General features: G+C 36.2%; 1 protein-coding gene across 2 annotated transcripts in view; it reads right to left on the bottom strand.

Moving 5' to 3' along the window:
* B3GALT1 (beta-1,3-galactosyltransferase 1) overlaps positions 1 to 17,322 on the bottom strand; it is a 783,716-nt gene extending 766,394 nt beyond the window's left edge. For both annotated transcript variants that reach the window (XM_007494310.3, XM_016433691.2), the window contains exon 1: positions 16,247 to 17,322. The gene's annotated coding sequence lies outside the window, so the exon portion shown is untranslated. The remainder of the gene's footprint in view (positions 1 to 16,246) is intronic.
* Between the last annotated feature and the right edge of the window lie 617 nt (positions 17,323 to 17,939).

Here is a 17,939-nt window from a genome sequence, read left to right as displayed (position 1 = left end):
GGAACTAGAATCAAACAAGATGAGAAAGTCTTGGTAGCTGCATTCTGCACCATTGATGAGAGTGTTCTCAATTAGGAGATCATGTATCCATTGAAGCAATGAAGCATAGATAAGCATGGCATGTGTGCTATGTCAAAAAGTAAAACACTAACAAATCCCTTTAATTATTAGTTTTGTCACAATTCTTTAGCTTCTTTGGCCGGCGTCTCCTTACTGAAAACTCTGTCAACGTTATTGAGCACCCTGAACCAAAATTATAGTCCTCTTTGACATTTGTTGCTGTATGTTCTCTGTTATTGGTCATTTACCAAATCCTGTTGATTCTTCTTTTGAAGTATGTCTCACACCTGTATTTTCCCACTGGGTATCCCTCATGCCTGTAATGCATTCCCTTCTTCCTTAGATCTCTTAGAATCTCTGGCTTCCTCCAAGATTCAGATCAAATCTTACTTTCTGCAGGAAGCCTTATTTGGATCTGAAGTAGCTGCTTATCTCACATTTTTCTTTCAGTCATTACTGAAATTCAGAAAGCCTCCTAACCATTCGCTTTGTTCAGGAAGATTCTTGACCTCTGATGGATCCAGTAGTTGATACTAGACTGCTTGATCTAATTTCCTCCCTTCTTCTCCAGTAGATTGCCTCCTCTTTACTAATCTTCAATTTCTCCCTTTTTATTGGTTCCTTCCTTTTGTCTTCAAACATGTCTAAGTCATCTCTATCTGATGTCCAGTAGGCTCAATCATCTTATGATCTTTTATCACATTACCAGCCAAAATCTTAGAGGAAAACGGCACATCCATTGACTGTTTCTTCTCTTGCAGGTGTCATCAAACCTAGCTCTTAATCAACTGAAATTATGTTTTTCCAAAGTTAGGAGCTCAATTTGATGGACTTTTTTTCAACTCTCTACTTCTCTCTCTTTCATTTGACATGTTGATCACCCTCTTCTCCTGCACTCTCCGTTCTGGGTTTTATTAACACTAAATGTTACATTCTCTTCCTAAATGCCTCAGTTTCCTTTGTTGGGCTTATCCACATTATGTCTCCCTAATTGTATAGATCTGTCCTGTGATTGATCTTGGTCTTTTTTCTCTGTCTCTATTTCTATTTCTCCAACTTTCTGTCTCTCTCTGACATTATCTGTCTCTCTATCTGTCTGTCTTTCTCTCCACTTGCACTTTTATTTTATCCGGATTTATAGATGTTTAAACACATGCCTTACCATTTACTGGCCTACTTGAGTTACTTCTACTCTACACATGGGCTCTCTACATTCTCTTTGTTCTTTGCATTACCATCATAGTACAGTACAACACATGAATTAAGCACTCAATAAATGTTATTCAGCTATATGAAAAAATAATTCAAATTTAAGTAGGAGTCTAACCAATGAATATTATTCCCTCTACTCTAAGTATATGAAAAATTATCATATTCACCAAACTATCATTAAGTTAGATAGCAATTCATATGTTAAAATATTCACAAGAGGTGTGTGTGTTTGTGTTTGTGTTTGTGTCTTTGGTTTTTGCAATGGAACCCTATTGGTACTGTAAGTTATATGGAGCTCACTGATATTATGTGGTTTCGAGAGCATGAGAGAACAGACACTAAGCCTTCTCAGAATGATTAGATGAGACATTATTAGCAGACAGCATAAATCATTGTCATAGTTATTTGAATACAGCAAAATTCTCTACCAGAACATGTACATGATTGTGCAGAATACAGTGTAGCTGCTTTGAAAACAAAAATGAAAATGTGTGCAAGAACAAAAAAATGAAGAATTTAATATGTAAACCTTGGGGAAATCAAACTCTCAATTCTATTTTATCCAAAAATTATTTTCCTTAGGCCACCTTCAAAATTCAAGCTTATTGCTCTATGGTTTGCAGATTATAATATAGTAATTTAACTTTATGTTAGTATTCATTACATAAAAGTTACTTAAAACACTGAAAAGAATAACTCATGGAAGACTAATTGCACAGTAATCGCATAGTGCTAAATCGAATATTTTGCTCTGGAGGCTGTTCAGATTATTACACTATTTCATTACCACAGAAAGATGTATCTTCAAATAGAATGACAGTGACATTTAATATTCTCTATTACAATTATGCCAGGTTTTCTTTGTTCATGAGGTTGAGATTATGTCATTGGTATGAGAAGTAATTAAATTACTTTAAATACAACAATAATATAATTTAATAGAAGCAACCACATGGTTCTATTCCATTTAAAACATCTCCAATGTTAGATGTTACACTATTTAATAAGTCAGTTTTACATCTGGTAAATCTGTTTAATGATAAATATGACTTTGAATCTTACAGGAATACAGCTGGACTAACACTGCTTTAGTATTGGAGGATTAGATTTTTAAGAATTGAAACTCTCAGTAAACAGAAGTTAATTATTAAGTTCTTAAACTCCACAATCACTGGATTAGAGTTTTGTGGCATTTTTTCATAATTTCATATGTACAAAAAGAAACAGACATGGTAAGTTTTTGCCTTTTTAGGGAAAGAAGACTGATCAGATACTATAAATGCTAATATCCACTATGATAAATCTGAATAGATTTAACCCCAGTATTTTGAACAATAATCATTCAAGAAAAGGAAACACAACTCAACTCTATATACTGCCAAAGTTATCTTTGCTTTCAAATTATGAGACCATCAAATCAGGATGTCTGTCATCAAGACAAAAAGGCCCAGATAACAAAAGCACAATGCCAAATAACTTTCTTTGATTTGGTGAATGTAAATTTTTCCCATTAATTACTGTATTGCAAGAGCAAAGGAAGTCTTATTGACAGGGACAGACACTTAAATATTCAGTGAGCCAGCTTTCTGAACTCTCTCCTTTTGCATTTCTGCCTTCTGGCTTCTCTAGCTTCCTTCAAGTTCCAACTAAAATTTCACCTTCTACAAGAAGCCATTTATAATCCTTTTAAATCTATTTTCTTCCCTCTATTGCCTATCTCCAATTTATTCTGCCTATAGCTTCTTTGTACCTAGTCCCTTGCATCTTGGTGCAACTGACTGGGAGCTCCTTCTAATCAGGGGCTGCTTTTTACATTACTTTGTAACCTCAAAACTTAGCACAGTGCCTATCATATAGCAGACTCTTAATAAATGTTTATTAACTGACTAATTACAAGCAGAATATAAAAACTGAAAATGGGTTATAAATGACATATCAAATTGAAATGATAATTAGTCACCTTTTAATTAAGCAGAGACAGGTAAATAAAAGTATTGATTATCCTTTTACTCTCCTCTCTTCTCTTGATTATCCTAAAGAAAATGAACCCAAACCAGGAGTTACTTATATACTTATACTTATATACTTATAAAGAAGAGACTATGAGATTCATATCCTCATATTTGCTACTTGTCAGAAAGACAATGGAAAAGTATATTGATATGTTGGCTAAAATGAAGTTGTGTATTTCTATTCATTTTCATGTAATGATGCTATAACTCTCTCTTAATTCCATGGATAACTGAGTTCACTATAACTTAAAAATCAAGCAACCAACCTGCAAACCAAATTTTAAAGGTTTTAGATGTAGAAAAATTAGATGAAAGAGGTTAATTTAATGAGGTGGAGGTGCTTTTCAGGAACCTAAAGCTTTGCTTCAGGGACACACACACAAAAAAAGACTTAACTGTGAGATCCTTCATTGGTGAGATGAGGTGGTGGAATGAAAAGTGTGGGAGGGATGCCTATAGTTAATTTTATAAGGAAAGAGGTCTAGGGATTCACTGTTTTTATTTAATCCACTATCCCTTGGGAATTCTAGGAAATCATAAAGAGGAAGACATAGAAGCAATATGCTTGGAGATCTACTCAAGATATATTATTGTAAAGAACTCTTGATATGATAACATTTCTCTTATAATCTCTCTCTCTATATATATATATATATATATGTGTGTATGTATTTATATATATATATGTACATATATATATATATATTGAATTTTTACATTAGAGTATCACACTAGATAGATTGGGGGACAGGAAGACTCATGTTCTTAAGTTAAAATCTGGTTTCAGACACTTAGCTGTGTGACCCTGGACAAATCACTTCTTCTTGTTTGCCTTAGTTCCTCATCTACCACATGAGCTAGAGAAGGAAATGGCAAGCAACTCAGAACAACAGATACTATAGTATTAATTTTAGTGATAATAATAACCAGTGATGGAATAACAAAATTGACTACAAAAAGTTAGATATTACAATCATTTTCCTACTGAATGCTTTTGAAGGCAATGGGGACACAAATTTTTCATGGCCTGGATCTTTCCTACTTTTCTATTATTCAATATTTTATTTCCTTCCACTTAGGTTAGATTCAGCCACAATGGTTTACTTAACTGTTCTTTTCCCAGAACCCTCAACTCTATGGCTTTTCACTATGTGTCTGCAAGCTTACTGTACCTTCCCTCCTACCCTAATTGTTTTCAATCCCTAGCTTTCTTTATGACTCAGTTCAAATCCTCAAATCAGTGATGAATGCATTGATGTTAACCTAAGGGGAGATATTTGGGGGAAGATCTCTGGTAGTAGATCTTAGAGATGCACTCTTATGCTTGTTTTGTTCAGCACTCATTACTGATTTTGATGAATGCATACATGACTGGTTATCTCATTTGAAAATGATTTGAAATGAGAATAACATCATACTGAATGGAAAAATAGGGATCCCAAAGGATCTTGACAGTCTAGAACAATGGGTCACTAAAAATAATATAAAATTTAAAATGATAAAACTTAAAATTCTATATTTTGATTAAGTAAATTAATTATGCAATTACTGTGTGAGAAAAGCATGGGTACACAATGATTTTTGTGAAGGGAAAAAGAAGTGGAGATTTTTAACAAACTGTAAGTTTAAAATAAGCCATTTACAAGCTATGGTAATGCAAAAAGTTAATGTGACCTTAGAGCATATTAGTGGAAATAAGAGTATCCAAGATGAAGGACACACATATTCTGCTTTAGAAAGATTCTTTATGTAATCATGTGATCCATTCTGGGTACCACATTAAAAAAAAACAGTTACAAAATGGAAGTGTCCAAGAGATGTAGAATAAGATAGAGAAGAGGATTTGATTTTTATTCATGGAAGAAGAGGTATTAGAATTAAATAGTCTAGTCAGTCATAGACTAACACTGGTTTCAAGTAAAAAAGCCAAGATCACCAGGGCCACCTCTCACTTTCTTCTTGATTATTCTCCTTTGTGATTTGTGAGAACGCCTTCTTAGTAATAATTCTTCTTCATGGCAACTTCTGGTTCCTGCTTCCATAGAAGACTTGTCATCATGTATGATTGTGTATTATAAGTAATTATATTTGTATAATTTCATAATGACCGTAAGTACCATGAAGACAGAAACTGTCTTATCTAAACTATGTATCTCCCTCATTGTTTAACTCAGTGTTTGGCATATAATACATACTGAAATATGTGTGTATAATGGATGGTAAGATTTGTAGAGTTGTTGTATCAAGGTTTGATATATACACACAGAGGGTAGGCCTAAGATGCAGTTTGTAGGCCCAAAATGCTATCTGACTAGTTGACAACTTGATAAAAAAAAAACAGTAATTAAGGTTTATTAATATCAAATAAAAGAGGAAGGGAGGAAGACCAGGGAAAGGGAATCCCTAAGCTTACACTCTGGATAGTCCACTCAAACTCCTATGGGTTCTGCAAGGAACCATCTTCACAGGTCTTCAGGCTGCTTAAATCCATATTCACTGTCTAATTCCCACACAATTTATCTAGCCTGACCTAACTGGTCCTCCAAATAAAAGGTAGATAAGTTAAAAGTTCGTCAAAATATGATAGCTTGAACCCTTGGAGAGTTCACCCTTTTTGGCCTAAGCCAAAATGGCGAGGCCTTTCCCACAGACAGTTCTCACTGGGTGCTGGCATCTCCTCTCTCTCTCTCTCTCTCTCCCTCCCTCCCTCTCTCTCTCTCTCTCTCTCTCTCTCTCTCTCTCTCTCTCTCTCTCTCTCTCTCTCTCTCTCTCTCTCTCTCTCTCTCTCTCTCTCTCTCTCTCTCCCTCCCTCTCTCTCTCTCTCTCTCTCTCTCTCTCTCTCTCTCTCTCTCTCTCTCCCTCCCTCTCTCTCTCTCTCTCTCTCTCTCTCTCTCTCTCTCTCTCTCTCTCTCTCTCTCTCTCTCTCTCTCTTTCTCTCTCTCTCTCTCCCTCTCTGTCTCTCTCTCTCTCTCAGCATTCAAGAAATAAAGATTTTGCATAAGAGACTCAATATAGAACTGTGAAAAGAGGGACTGGCCACATACACAGAACTTTATAGACTATTCTGGATTGGGGGGATGTCCTAAAAGTGGACACATGGAGATAGTTGGAATGAGCTGTTCCTATCCTTCAGGGGTGATTAAAGAAGAAACTTCCTGTGAGGGAATCTGTCTAAGCCTTGTGAAGTGGACTGTCTGTGGGAAAGGCATCGCCATCTTGGCTTGGGCCAAAAAGGGTGAACTCTCCAAGGGTTCAAGCTATCATATCTTGACAAACTTTTAACTTACCTACCTTTTATTTGGAGGACCAGTTAGGTCAGGCTAGATAAATAGTGTGGGAATAATAAGCAATGAGTATAGATTTAAGCAGCCTGAAGAACTGTGAAGATGGTTCTGCAAGGAGTTTGGGTGGACTATCCAGAGTATAAGCTTAGGGACTCCTTTTCCTTGGTCCTCCTCCCTTCCTCTTTTATTTGATATTAATAAACCTTAATTACTGTTTTTATCAAGTTGTCAACTAGTCAGATAGCATTTGGGGCCTACAAACTGCATCTCAGGCCTACCCTCTGTGTGTATATATCAAACCTTGATACAACAACTCTACAAATCTTACCATCCATAATACCCACAAATTTCAATACTTAATGAATTTGTTGAATTAAATTATAAGACAGAAGATTAAGAAAAATCATCCCCTGAAAATCTCTCCATACAACAGATCAAGAAGTTTTCTTAAAATACAAGATTTATTGTGAAGAAGGCTCATCACTATTGATGGGTACATCTGGTTCCATTCTGCTACCACTGATTGCTACAATGAAGAGAGAGAGAGAGAGAGAGAGAGAGAGAGAGAGAGAGAGAGAGAGAGAGAGAGAGAGAGAGAGAGAGAGAGAGAGAGAGAGAGAGAGAGAGAGGGAGGGAGAGTAGAGTGTCTGTGTTGGGGCTAGAGGGGGAATGCTAAATTTCTATCTGCAGGAGGTTGATGTCTCCTGATTTGTGAAATGAAGTATAGTTTTCTGTTCATTGTGGTCTAAATTTAAATGGCATTTAAATTGTAAGGTCCAACACAGACAGGCACAATATTAATTTGTTAATTTTCAATATCTAGTATTGCTTAGAGTTAAATTTGATAAAATAAGAATTAAAAGTATAACCAATGAAATCTAATAGTTTTTATTCCAATCCAAACAGAATTCATTGTTTTTATCCTGAAAAAAAGAAAATTAAAGTTCTTCACTCATGTCATTTATGCAGAGATAACAACATAATTGGATTCTAGTAGAAAAGGACTCTGAAAAGTGGACCAAGTGGGCAAAAAGCCAAATACTTCTTGATACATTTTAGCATAGTGCTGACAATAAAGTATAATCAAATGGCTCATTTTCTTTAAAAATGACCACATCTGTCTAAAAGGTACACTAGTCAAATATTTGACTTCCAGCATAATAGTTTGGAAGACAACCTTTGACACTGGATTTCCAGTGATTCTCAACTGCTGTTATAGAAGCTGGAAAATTCAGGCAGTACCCCAAAAATACCTTAATATAATTTAAAATATAAAAAATGGTCCAAACAAAAATCTTAACACAGTTTGAAGTTTTAGTAGCTTAAAATTGCAAGAAGAGTTTTGGACTGGTATCAAGTTGAAGCAAAGGAACACTGAAAAAAGTATTTAAAGAGAGAAAGGGAGCTGGGTCTGGTGGCACCTATTTATAATCCCTAGTGCTAGGAGTCTAATGTTGGCATGATCCATGAGTGGACGAGAGAGAGAGAGAGAGAGAGAGACAGAGACAGACAGACAGACAGACAGACAGACAGAGACAGAGACAGACAGAGAGAGAGCTCAAGACATGTTTGTTTTGAATTTTTTGCCAAATAGTGTGGGGAAAAAAGTTTTTGTTTTCTTTTTTTCTTTAATTTTTTTTCCAGCTGACCCAATATACAAATAGTTGTCAAAAAATTAGAAGAGTTCTTCAGATAACAATGAAACATATTTGTATTGCTAAAAATAGATTATGGGGTACATAATTGTGACAGATTGACACAATGAGAAAAGGATGGTGTTTCTATTAAAATGATTGCAGCTGACATTTATGTATCCATTTCTGATTTGCAATATGCTTTATTTGTATTCTTTAATCTTAGCCTTAAAACAATTCCCAGTGTGGCAGTTACTATCAGAATTACTATTTTCGTTTAAGCAATGAGAAAGCTAAAGGTCGGGGAAATTAAGTGATTTGACCATGATCACAAAGCTCATGTGTTTGGAAGGAGTAATGTCCATGTCTCATACTATACTCATATTTAAAGAAGAAAAAATCACATATGAAGGCTAGTTCAAACATCATTAGGTGAGGCTATTAATTTAAATAGAAGAAAACATATTGCAATAAATACCCAACAACCTTAATCTCTAAACACTTGTCTTGACAATTGGACAAATACATCAGTCAAATATAACAATTATCTCACACATAAGTTATTTCTAAAATATTAGGAAGAAGAGGAAGAATTATGAGTTATGAGAAATACTGTCTCAAAGAAGCAAAGACAAGCAGAGGAAAGCAAACAATAGCTTTAAGTAAGGCTCCAAAAGAATGCCTACGTAAAATCACCTGAACATTTAGAAGGGCAGACAAACAAGTTAGAGAATGTAAAAAATCTGCAAAAATTCATCATTCCAAACTTTTTTCACCACAGTTGGACTATAACATCATTGTTTCAGCAGTGCTTAAATTTGAGAAGGAAATTGTACTAAAGAGAACAAAAATGGGGAAAGCATCTGAGTTATAACAATTATACTTGGAGGAAGTCAGTGCTGGAAGTGACATGATTGTGAGGGTGTTGAGGGACTGGTTCTCAATGTATGTGAAGCAGTGGAAGATATCATAGACAAAGGAAAAAAATCTCAGATCAGATCTCATCAATATAAGAGAGAGAAAGAAAGAAAAAGAGAGACAGAGAGAACAACCCTATTATTATGGAAAATTAAATATTTATTGTCATAATAAATTTATATTTAAATATAAAACAAATAAGTATATATGATGATCAAAACATGTGATTGTTTTGATAAGCAAATTTTAACACTGAGGTGTACTGAAAATAAGCAAAAAATATTATTTTCATGGGAATAATGATGACATAAGGAAAAATGCTAATTATAAAAAGATACAACCCACTCTTTTCTTATTTCTAACAAAAATAATATTATTTGCATATGTTTTTAGATCAGAGTTTTCATTCTGGGTCTGTGAGTAATTCTCACAAAATAAACAATTATCTAATATTACCCCTCCATTCCATGGATATAGAATATAAAGATATAAGTTCATTTTTTTCAGGTCTCAAATATAGAAATGACAATAAAAATGTGGATAAATAACTAAGGAAGTATGACTACAAGTCTTTATTCTTTATTCACTAGTACACAGTTTAATTTTAGAAATAAAACCACAATATTTATCTTATAATATCTAAAATTCACAGATACTTACAAGTAAGTACTGGTTTCCCTTTGATTAACTGAGTTTCAAGTCACTGTAGGAAAACCTCACATCTTACTGTTATGATTCAACCCTGATATCATCTCCAGATGTCATTGGACCTTGTGACTCTTTCCTTGGAAAACAGCTGGTCTTTGGTGACCACACAGAATGCTGACTAGAATACCTCAAAATAGAGTACAATATGATCAATTAGGAACCAGCCTCTCAGATGTGCTGTTGTATATTTTGGGAGATAAGAAGTGCCTCTGTAAGCCAAAAACTATGAAGGCTGTATTGTGCCGGTCAGTGCCAAGCAGTAGCCTTCTTCCTAAATTATGCTATCTTATTACCTAAGTGAGGACATGAACTTAAAAAAAACAGGGGTACAGTAGACAGGAGGTGTATACAAGTCTTTTATAATTTAATGGAGTTGGAAAAATTAGAAACTCCATTTTATTTCTCTCTTTTAAATTTCCCTTGTATTCTCATGCACTTTAGTAACACTAAATAATTTAATAAATGATTTTAAGGAAATGTATAGATATAATATCTAAAGCAATCACATAAAAAATAGTGAACATAGTCAGTAACCTCTAGTATTTTGTAGTGATTTCTTTATCAAAATAAGTTTTTTTTTTCTCTTGAAACCAAAATGATCAGTCATTTGGGCATGTGTTATTACCTTTATCCAAGTAACAAGTAGCCAAATGGTAATTATTAGTGAAATTTCCAGTCATCTCTAATGTATACACAATTGTAACAAGAAAACAAATAAACAAAAACCCTAATGAGTGACTCAAGAGTACTCTCAAGTGTTAAAAATAGAAATTAGAAACATTTTGTTAAAACACACAAGAAAAGCTAATGATTTTTCAGCATTATTTTTTCCTTAAAATAATGAGAAATGTTAAATTTAGCTAAATATGATAACTAACTCAAAAGATTTTGTTTCCCTATTGGTTCCTTGGTCTGCTCAATGCATAAAAGACTATAAAGTTCTTTTCTTTGGGAAAAAAAATATTGATTTAGTTATGGTGCCAAAAGAAATGATGATATAGGGAGAAGATGGGAGGTCTTGGGTTCAAATTGGGCTTCAGACACTTCCTAAGCAAGACATTTCACTCCAGTAGCCTCACCTTTACCACTCTTGTGCCTCAGAACTGATATTTCATATGGAAGAAGAACAAGAACAAGAACAAGAACAAGAACAAGAACAAGAAGAACAAGAACAAGAACAAGAACAAGAACAAGAAGAACAAGAACATGAACATGAACATGAACAAGAACAAGAACAAGAAGAACAAGAAGAAGAACAAAAACAAGAACAAGAAGAACAAGAACAAGAAGAAGAAAAACAAGAACAAGAACAAGAAGAACAAGAAGAAGAACAAGAAGAACAAGAACAAGAACAAGGAGGAGAAGGAGAAGAAGATGATGATGATGATGATGATGATGATGATGATGATGAAATTGCATTGCCAGAACTTTTTTCTAGTTGTCTAAAACTAGGTTGAATATACAAACACTTTGAGATTCTCACTTTGAGAAAGGAAAAACACTTAGGAAGAATTACTATTCTAATACACTGATAACAGAAAGAAGTTATGAATAGGTCAATAGTAATTTATCTCATACAATTTCTCAAAGATGCAATTAAATTTTTCTCTTTGATTTAAAAATGCAATTCAAAATTCCAATTTTTGGAACTTGTGTTACATTGTCATCTACAGATTTAAACTATTGGTATGATGACTTATTTTAGACCGAAGTTATTTCATAATTAAATGGAAAGCCAGAAAGTCAAACTGAAATCACAAGTGAAAACAATGTTTTATGCATCAGATAATAGAAATGTGGTAAAAATTAAACAAACTCTATCTTCAGGTAATTGGTCTACTTTAAGGGGAAGAACTTATGTGTGTATAAATATTTATATATGTGTGTATGATAGATTAAATAGAAAGGTGATAGACAAACAGAGAAACAGTAATTTGGGGGGAAATATATAACAATATTAACTTATAACTCAACCTCCCTTTGAAAGTCTAGAAATATTTTAGAATATTTTACTAGAAATTCAGTCTTTGAATCTAAATTAGCAGTTTAAGCATTAAGGGAAAATAAAATCTCTCTGCTATACAAGAGTACACAGTTCACTCAATTTGAAGGAATTAGAATTTATGGTTGGGAGTCCTCTCCTAAAATTCCTCATTAGATTTGAAATATTCTAGAAAGCAATATAATATATGTATATATAAAGAGAACAATAATTATTATTAATTTTGAATGAAAGAGATGCTCAATTTATGCTAAAAAAGGAAAAAGGAAAAATACCACTTTTTTCATTTCTTTAGTTATCTTCCTGCTGAGTACATAAATTGCCAAGGAACTTGTAATTGTATAGATATAGATTTGGATGGAAAGAAGTATCTTTTAAAAAAAGTAATTTAGGTGAGACCAAGAGCTATTACATAGTCTAGACAGCTTTAGACACAAGAAGCCTGGGAATTCAAATTCCATCTCTTGAATATATTGTTTATGTGACACTAGGAACTTGGTCTCCTAACCCTTGGCAATTTTTTTAAGAGCCACATGTATATAGGAATAGGGAATTCCTAACCAGGTGCTTGCTACACCGATGAAATCATAGGCCCTATTAAAATCAAACAACAACAAAACTGTAGTTCTTAAGTCAGATGCAGATGGTAAAGGATAAAGATTATCCAATTATGATCAGAAAGAATTCTATGATCTTGACTTTTAAAACAATCAACTTTCCACTTTTCATGTTAATTTGCTAATTTGTTTTCTTGTTGTTTTTATAATGGCATGTGGGGATGAAGGTAGGGAGTAAGATACCTGGAAGGAGAAGAGACCAATCAGAATAATTATGCATAATAGAAGACTTACTGTGGGAGACTGTGGATTCTTCCAAGTAAGAGTCTTAAAACCCAGATGAATGCTTTTCCTTCTGAGATATTTGGTTTTAGTCTTCCCAAGGGCAGGTGACTAAGCTGTATTATTTTTTCTTGGGGTTCTCCTCCTGATTTTAACATTTTTAATTTGTTGATTTTTTTAAATCTCCCTAATATTCCTTTCATAAACTGGCCTAGGTTTATAATAAGACATATCAGGATTCCATCTCAAATGCTAAGAACTCATACTGCAGTGACAATTAATTTTATATTTAAATTTCTCTAATAAATGATTAAATAAGCATGAAAAAACCACTTAAACTTTGCTGCATATTCATTTTGAAAATGTTATATTTCAAAAGAAGTTTAACTTTGTCTTAAAGATTAAATTTGTTAAAATGTGCATAATAATAATTCATAGCGCAAAGATCAGAAATTACTTTGTGAGTTCCTTCTGTAACCTTTACATTTGGATGTCAAAAGTAAAATCTGGTATAGGCCCCAAAACAAATGTAATGGCCTATGGTCTTGTCAAATTGACAACCATCCATATAGCAAAGCTATCAAGAAAACATGGCAGAATCAAAGCTTATGGGCTTCATGGAGGAAAATGTCATGGATGAAGTGTATTTGCAGAAGTATAAATAATTGTCCCTTCATGAAGGCTAATGCTACCTTTCATACGTATAGGGATATAGAAATTATCTTACAAGCATGTTTATATATTCTACCTACTTGTGATTGCTTGTGTAGAATATACCACTTTTACACCAACCAGTTCCTTATTCCAATTTTCAGAATGAATTCTTTATCTTCAGACTTTGGACAAAGTGCTTCTTAAAATAATTGTTCTGACAATTACAGTAGTTTTCTCATAAAAGACTGAAAAAATCTAAGAACATGTTTAAAGGGAAAATGTATTATTGCATGGTTAGGCCTTGAAAAGCATGTTAGTTACACTTTCTAGGATATACTCTATCTCATATTGGATTAAACAGAAAAATACTACAGTAAAATACTGTGAAGCAATAAGCTACCCCATCTTGTTCCACATATACATTTTAAATACCTACTAAGAATAGCTGCATTCATGGTTGTCAATTATTCACTGATTGCTCAGCTAATTTTTCATGTTTTTGAATCATTTTATTTAACTACTCCTGACACATCATAAATAAAATTTAGAAGAAAATCAACTTTTTAGTGTTTTCAACAAGCTTTTTACAAAGACTACTTTTTCTGCAATTCAGCAATATTAAAAATAATGACAAAAAAGCAAATTGCATGTCAAGATGCAATAGCCACCAGCCTATATTCCCTTCAGCTACTTCAGAAAGTCTTAGATACTGAGCCAGATGTGAAAGCTACTAGGGAAAAAAAAATAGCAACAATTGTCTAAATGCATACACAATTAAGATCTTTTAAGTGTTGAAATAAAAAGTGATTAAAATGCATTTAAACAAAAGTAAACTAACCAAATGATAAAAAAAAATCTAGAACTGCCTTAAAGCACAAATCTAAGAACACTGTAGAGAATACTATAGATGGTTCATTATCAACTTGAGGAAAACTCACACTAAGGGGTAATGAAAAAGTAAACTATATTGGAAAAATAGAGAAAATAGTGAAATTCTCTAATAATCTGAACAGTCTTTGCATTAATTTTCTTCAGTATTTAAGTTACAAGTATACTTTCAATTTAGAGAACATTTTATGAAAGCAGAAAGGAACAGTCTTTGTCTCCTCTATTTTTGTTCTTGAGCAAAATCTTTTATTTTTCCTCCTGGTGAAATTAGTTAGACACCTAATGTTAAAGCAAACAGCTTAATAAGAAAAGGCACAATCATCAGAAGAAGATGAAGCTACCTGCAATAAGGATTTCTCATCAATTTTGATTGAGGTGGGAGTTCTTTGGTGTTCATATTCCCCTTCAAGTACATAAGCCTTTCCCTGACTCACTATGACAGGTCTGACTCTGTTCTTAGGTATATGTGAGGTATTTCAATTTTTTTTAAACTAAGAGTGGAACTGAGAAAACCAACCATTAGTGTGTGTGTGTATATATATATATATACACACATATATACATATACATACATACATATACATATATATACATATATATATATATATCATGAAAGGATTAAAAGTTTGGACACGTTGCACAACTAACTAACAGCAGGTTCATTCCACTGAGGGACAGAAATCTAGTTTCAGACAAGCAGCACTTCCCATCTGCAGGGACTTATGAAAGGCGCGTTCATTTTAAGGTCTTTCGGTACAAAACAAAACACACGCACTCACTCATACACTTAGCCGTTTGCTCATGCCAGAAGAACAGCACTAACAGTGCTAGTGAGGTAGTTGCTGAAACAGATGGTTTAAAACTCTGATTAATAGAAGACTGTTCTGTTTTCCAGACCTTCTGGAACTAGGAACTTTCTCTGAGAAAGTAGCTCATAACTATCATTCCTTCGATCACTCTTTATCTTTGCTTGGGTACCACCTTCCTTTCTTACCTTCTCCCCCCTCAACTAGCAAAGAGCTCCTCTCATCCCACTATAGGACATCGCAAGTCCTTTCCAAAATCTTTGCCCCTTTAACAGTTACTGATGACTCCCTCATTCCTACTTGGGAAGCAGGTACAAAAGAGTTGCCCTAAAGTGGGCAATGTATTGGAGAAACATAACATGAAGCTGCTTCCGGAGACTACAGATAGTGACTGATTTGGACGGGGGGTGGGGTAAGAAAGGGAGATTCTCTATTCCTTTCTGAAACCCAAAGATGTAAGGCGGATCCGCAGTCTCTAGAAAAAGTATGGGATGTCTCTTCTTTTTCGTTCTTTATACTACAAATAGTCCTCATTCCCAAAGGCCATCCTTCTTGCACTGTTTCTTTTCTTCCCCTTTAAGCTCCCATTTACCAACACTCTTTCTTCCCCTCCAGAATTCCAAAGAAAAGCTTTGACATTACGGTGCCTTTCTGGATCCGCTGTCCCCAGGCGATCGGATCCAAATGCTCTTTCTTTTAATTATAGCAATAAAGTTCAATTTACTCGGCTCTTTATGAGCCACGGCGGACTTTGCTGCTCATATCACGCTTCTCGCTCTTTCTTTCCCCTTTCTCTCTAAGAGCATCCTATCTATTTCATCCAAGTCTCAGTTCCTGAAGGACATCGATGCACATTAGAGGGGGGAGATCCGCTGCTTTTTACTGGAAAGTGCAATACACAAACACATACAGTCACACTCACAAGCACACATGCCATGCAATCTCTCTGCTGTCAAAGTCTGTCACAGATTCAGCGGCGGCTAGCAACAGCGGCAGAAGCAGCAGCAGTCACGCTGCCCGCCCAGGACCCGCGCCCCTAGTCCCAAGCATCCTTGCTTTGCGCCTTACCCTTGTCCGTGGCACCGGGCAGGGTGCTCTCACCCTGCACCTTGAATTGCCTACCACGCTCAACCTCCGGCCACTCAGCTGCCAGCCAGCAAAACCCATCCCCAAAGCTCACAGGGAGGCTGCCAGAGACGCCCGCGGATCCCCTCCGGACTGGACCTTACCAGTTGGGTTTGTTGTCTTCGGCCGGCCGCCCGGCTGGATGACAACTGGGCTGTTGCAGCTGCACTCCCGGCGGTGATGCTGTTGCCGCCGCCGCTGCCCGGATCCCTGGCGCCAGCATCACTTCTCCGCCTCCTCCTTCTCCTCTTGTACCACCGCCACCGCCGCCACCGCCTCCTCCTCCACCTCGTCCTCCTCCTCTTTTTCCTCCTCCTACCGTAGCAGCAGCTCCCGCAGCAGGAACAGGAACAGCAGCAGCAGCGGCAGCAGCGCCTGCCGCCCCGCGCGAGCTCGCCACAGCTGCACCAGCCGGAGCAGCCGCGGCGGCAGCGGGAGCACCAAAGCCCCGGCCGGCTCCACTTACCCAGGGATGGCACTGGTCTCCCCCGACTGACAACAGCCGGCAGCCAATCGCTGCCTCGCCCAGCTCGGCGGGGGGAGACCAATCAGAGCGGAAGGCCCAAGGTTTTCCTCCGCCTTTGCTCAGCAGGGTTGTTTCCGGGAGAGAATGCGATGCTTATGGGTTTGCGGGGAGGGGGAGGAGGAGAAGGAGGAGTGAGAGTGGTACTGGTACTGGGTAGGTGGCCCTTCGCCCGGTTCCCGTAAGTGCCTTGAGTATGGCTGGGCTTATTGAGATGGGCCGGGGGCGCTTTCGCTGGGGTCTGGATGAATGAAGTCCAAGGCTCTAAAGAAAAGGGCGCCCCAGGGTGACTCTGACCCCAGAACTGTGGCATGGCCGTTCGACATCGTTGCCTCTCCGTTTCACAGTCCGTGGGGCAAGTGTGTAAGCGACATTCACTGTCGGAGAGCGAGGTTGCCAAAGGTGGTCCTTGGCCTGGAAGAAATCACGCAAATGATCATACTGGCAAGCAACCCGCGCAGCAAAGCCGACCTCTTCATTTTTCCTATAGTAGCCAAGGCTGTTGCGAGGTCTCGGTTCCAGCTCTACACTGGGCTCTCCTAGAACTAATCTACGTAGAAAAATCCCTCCTCACGCCCACACACACCCCTCTTGTGGGAGGCAAAGACCCGTTGATGCATACTGGAGAATGATCACAGAAATGGTGGTAGGGAGATGCCTCACTGTCCCCCTTCTGAAGCATGAAATACTTGTTAGCCACTTTAAGTCTCTCTGGAGAATCAGCTCTGAAAGATGCAAAGTTTTTTGGCTCACACCCAAAGTGAAGTGATGGCACAAACCCAGAAAACTCAGGCTGCTTCCCCCATCCGTGGAAGCTTTCTCTACTTTTTTTTTTTTAATAAAAAAAAAGGTAGGAATGGAAAATTGCATTGTTTTGTAGACCAAAGAAATATTAGTAAATTGTATGTGCCACAAAGGATTGGTGCAGAAATGGCCAGTGTCCTACTGCCACCTGTGTGTATATGATGCTTATATGAGACTCAGAATTAAGCTTTACCATTTTTTCTAAAGTGACACTATCCTCAATCTCTCTTGCTTTCTGATGAATGTAGTCATCATAGATTTTCCTCAATTTCTACCCAAAATTACAAATATAGCTTTGATAAATCCAGGAAAAAGCTAATATTTGCTTTAAGCAGAGAGAAGGTGATTTTATGAATTTTCTGTCTGATTTCATACTTCACCTTCATACAACAAACAAATCTCACTAAATTATTAACCTAATGTGAGGAAGCAAATTATCAGGACAAATCTCAACATTGTTTTTCTAGGTG

The sequence above is a fragment of the Monodelphis domestica genome, chromosome 4 (genome assembly GCF_027887165.1).
Source record: "Monodelphis domestica isolate mMonDom1 chromosome 4, mMonDom1.pri, whole genome shotgun sequence".
Lineage (NCBI taxonomy): Eukaryota > Metazoa > Chordata > Mammalia > Didelphimorphia > Didelphidae > Monodelphis > Monodelphis domestica.
This window is presented reverse-complemented; position numbering and strand designations above follow the sequence as displayed.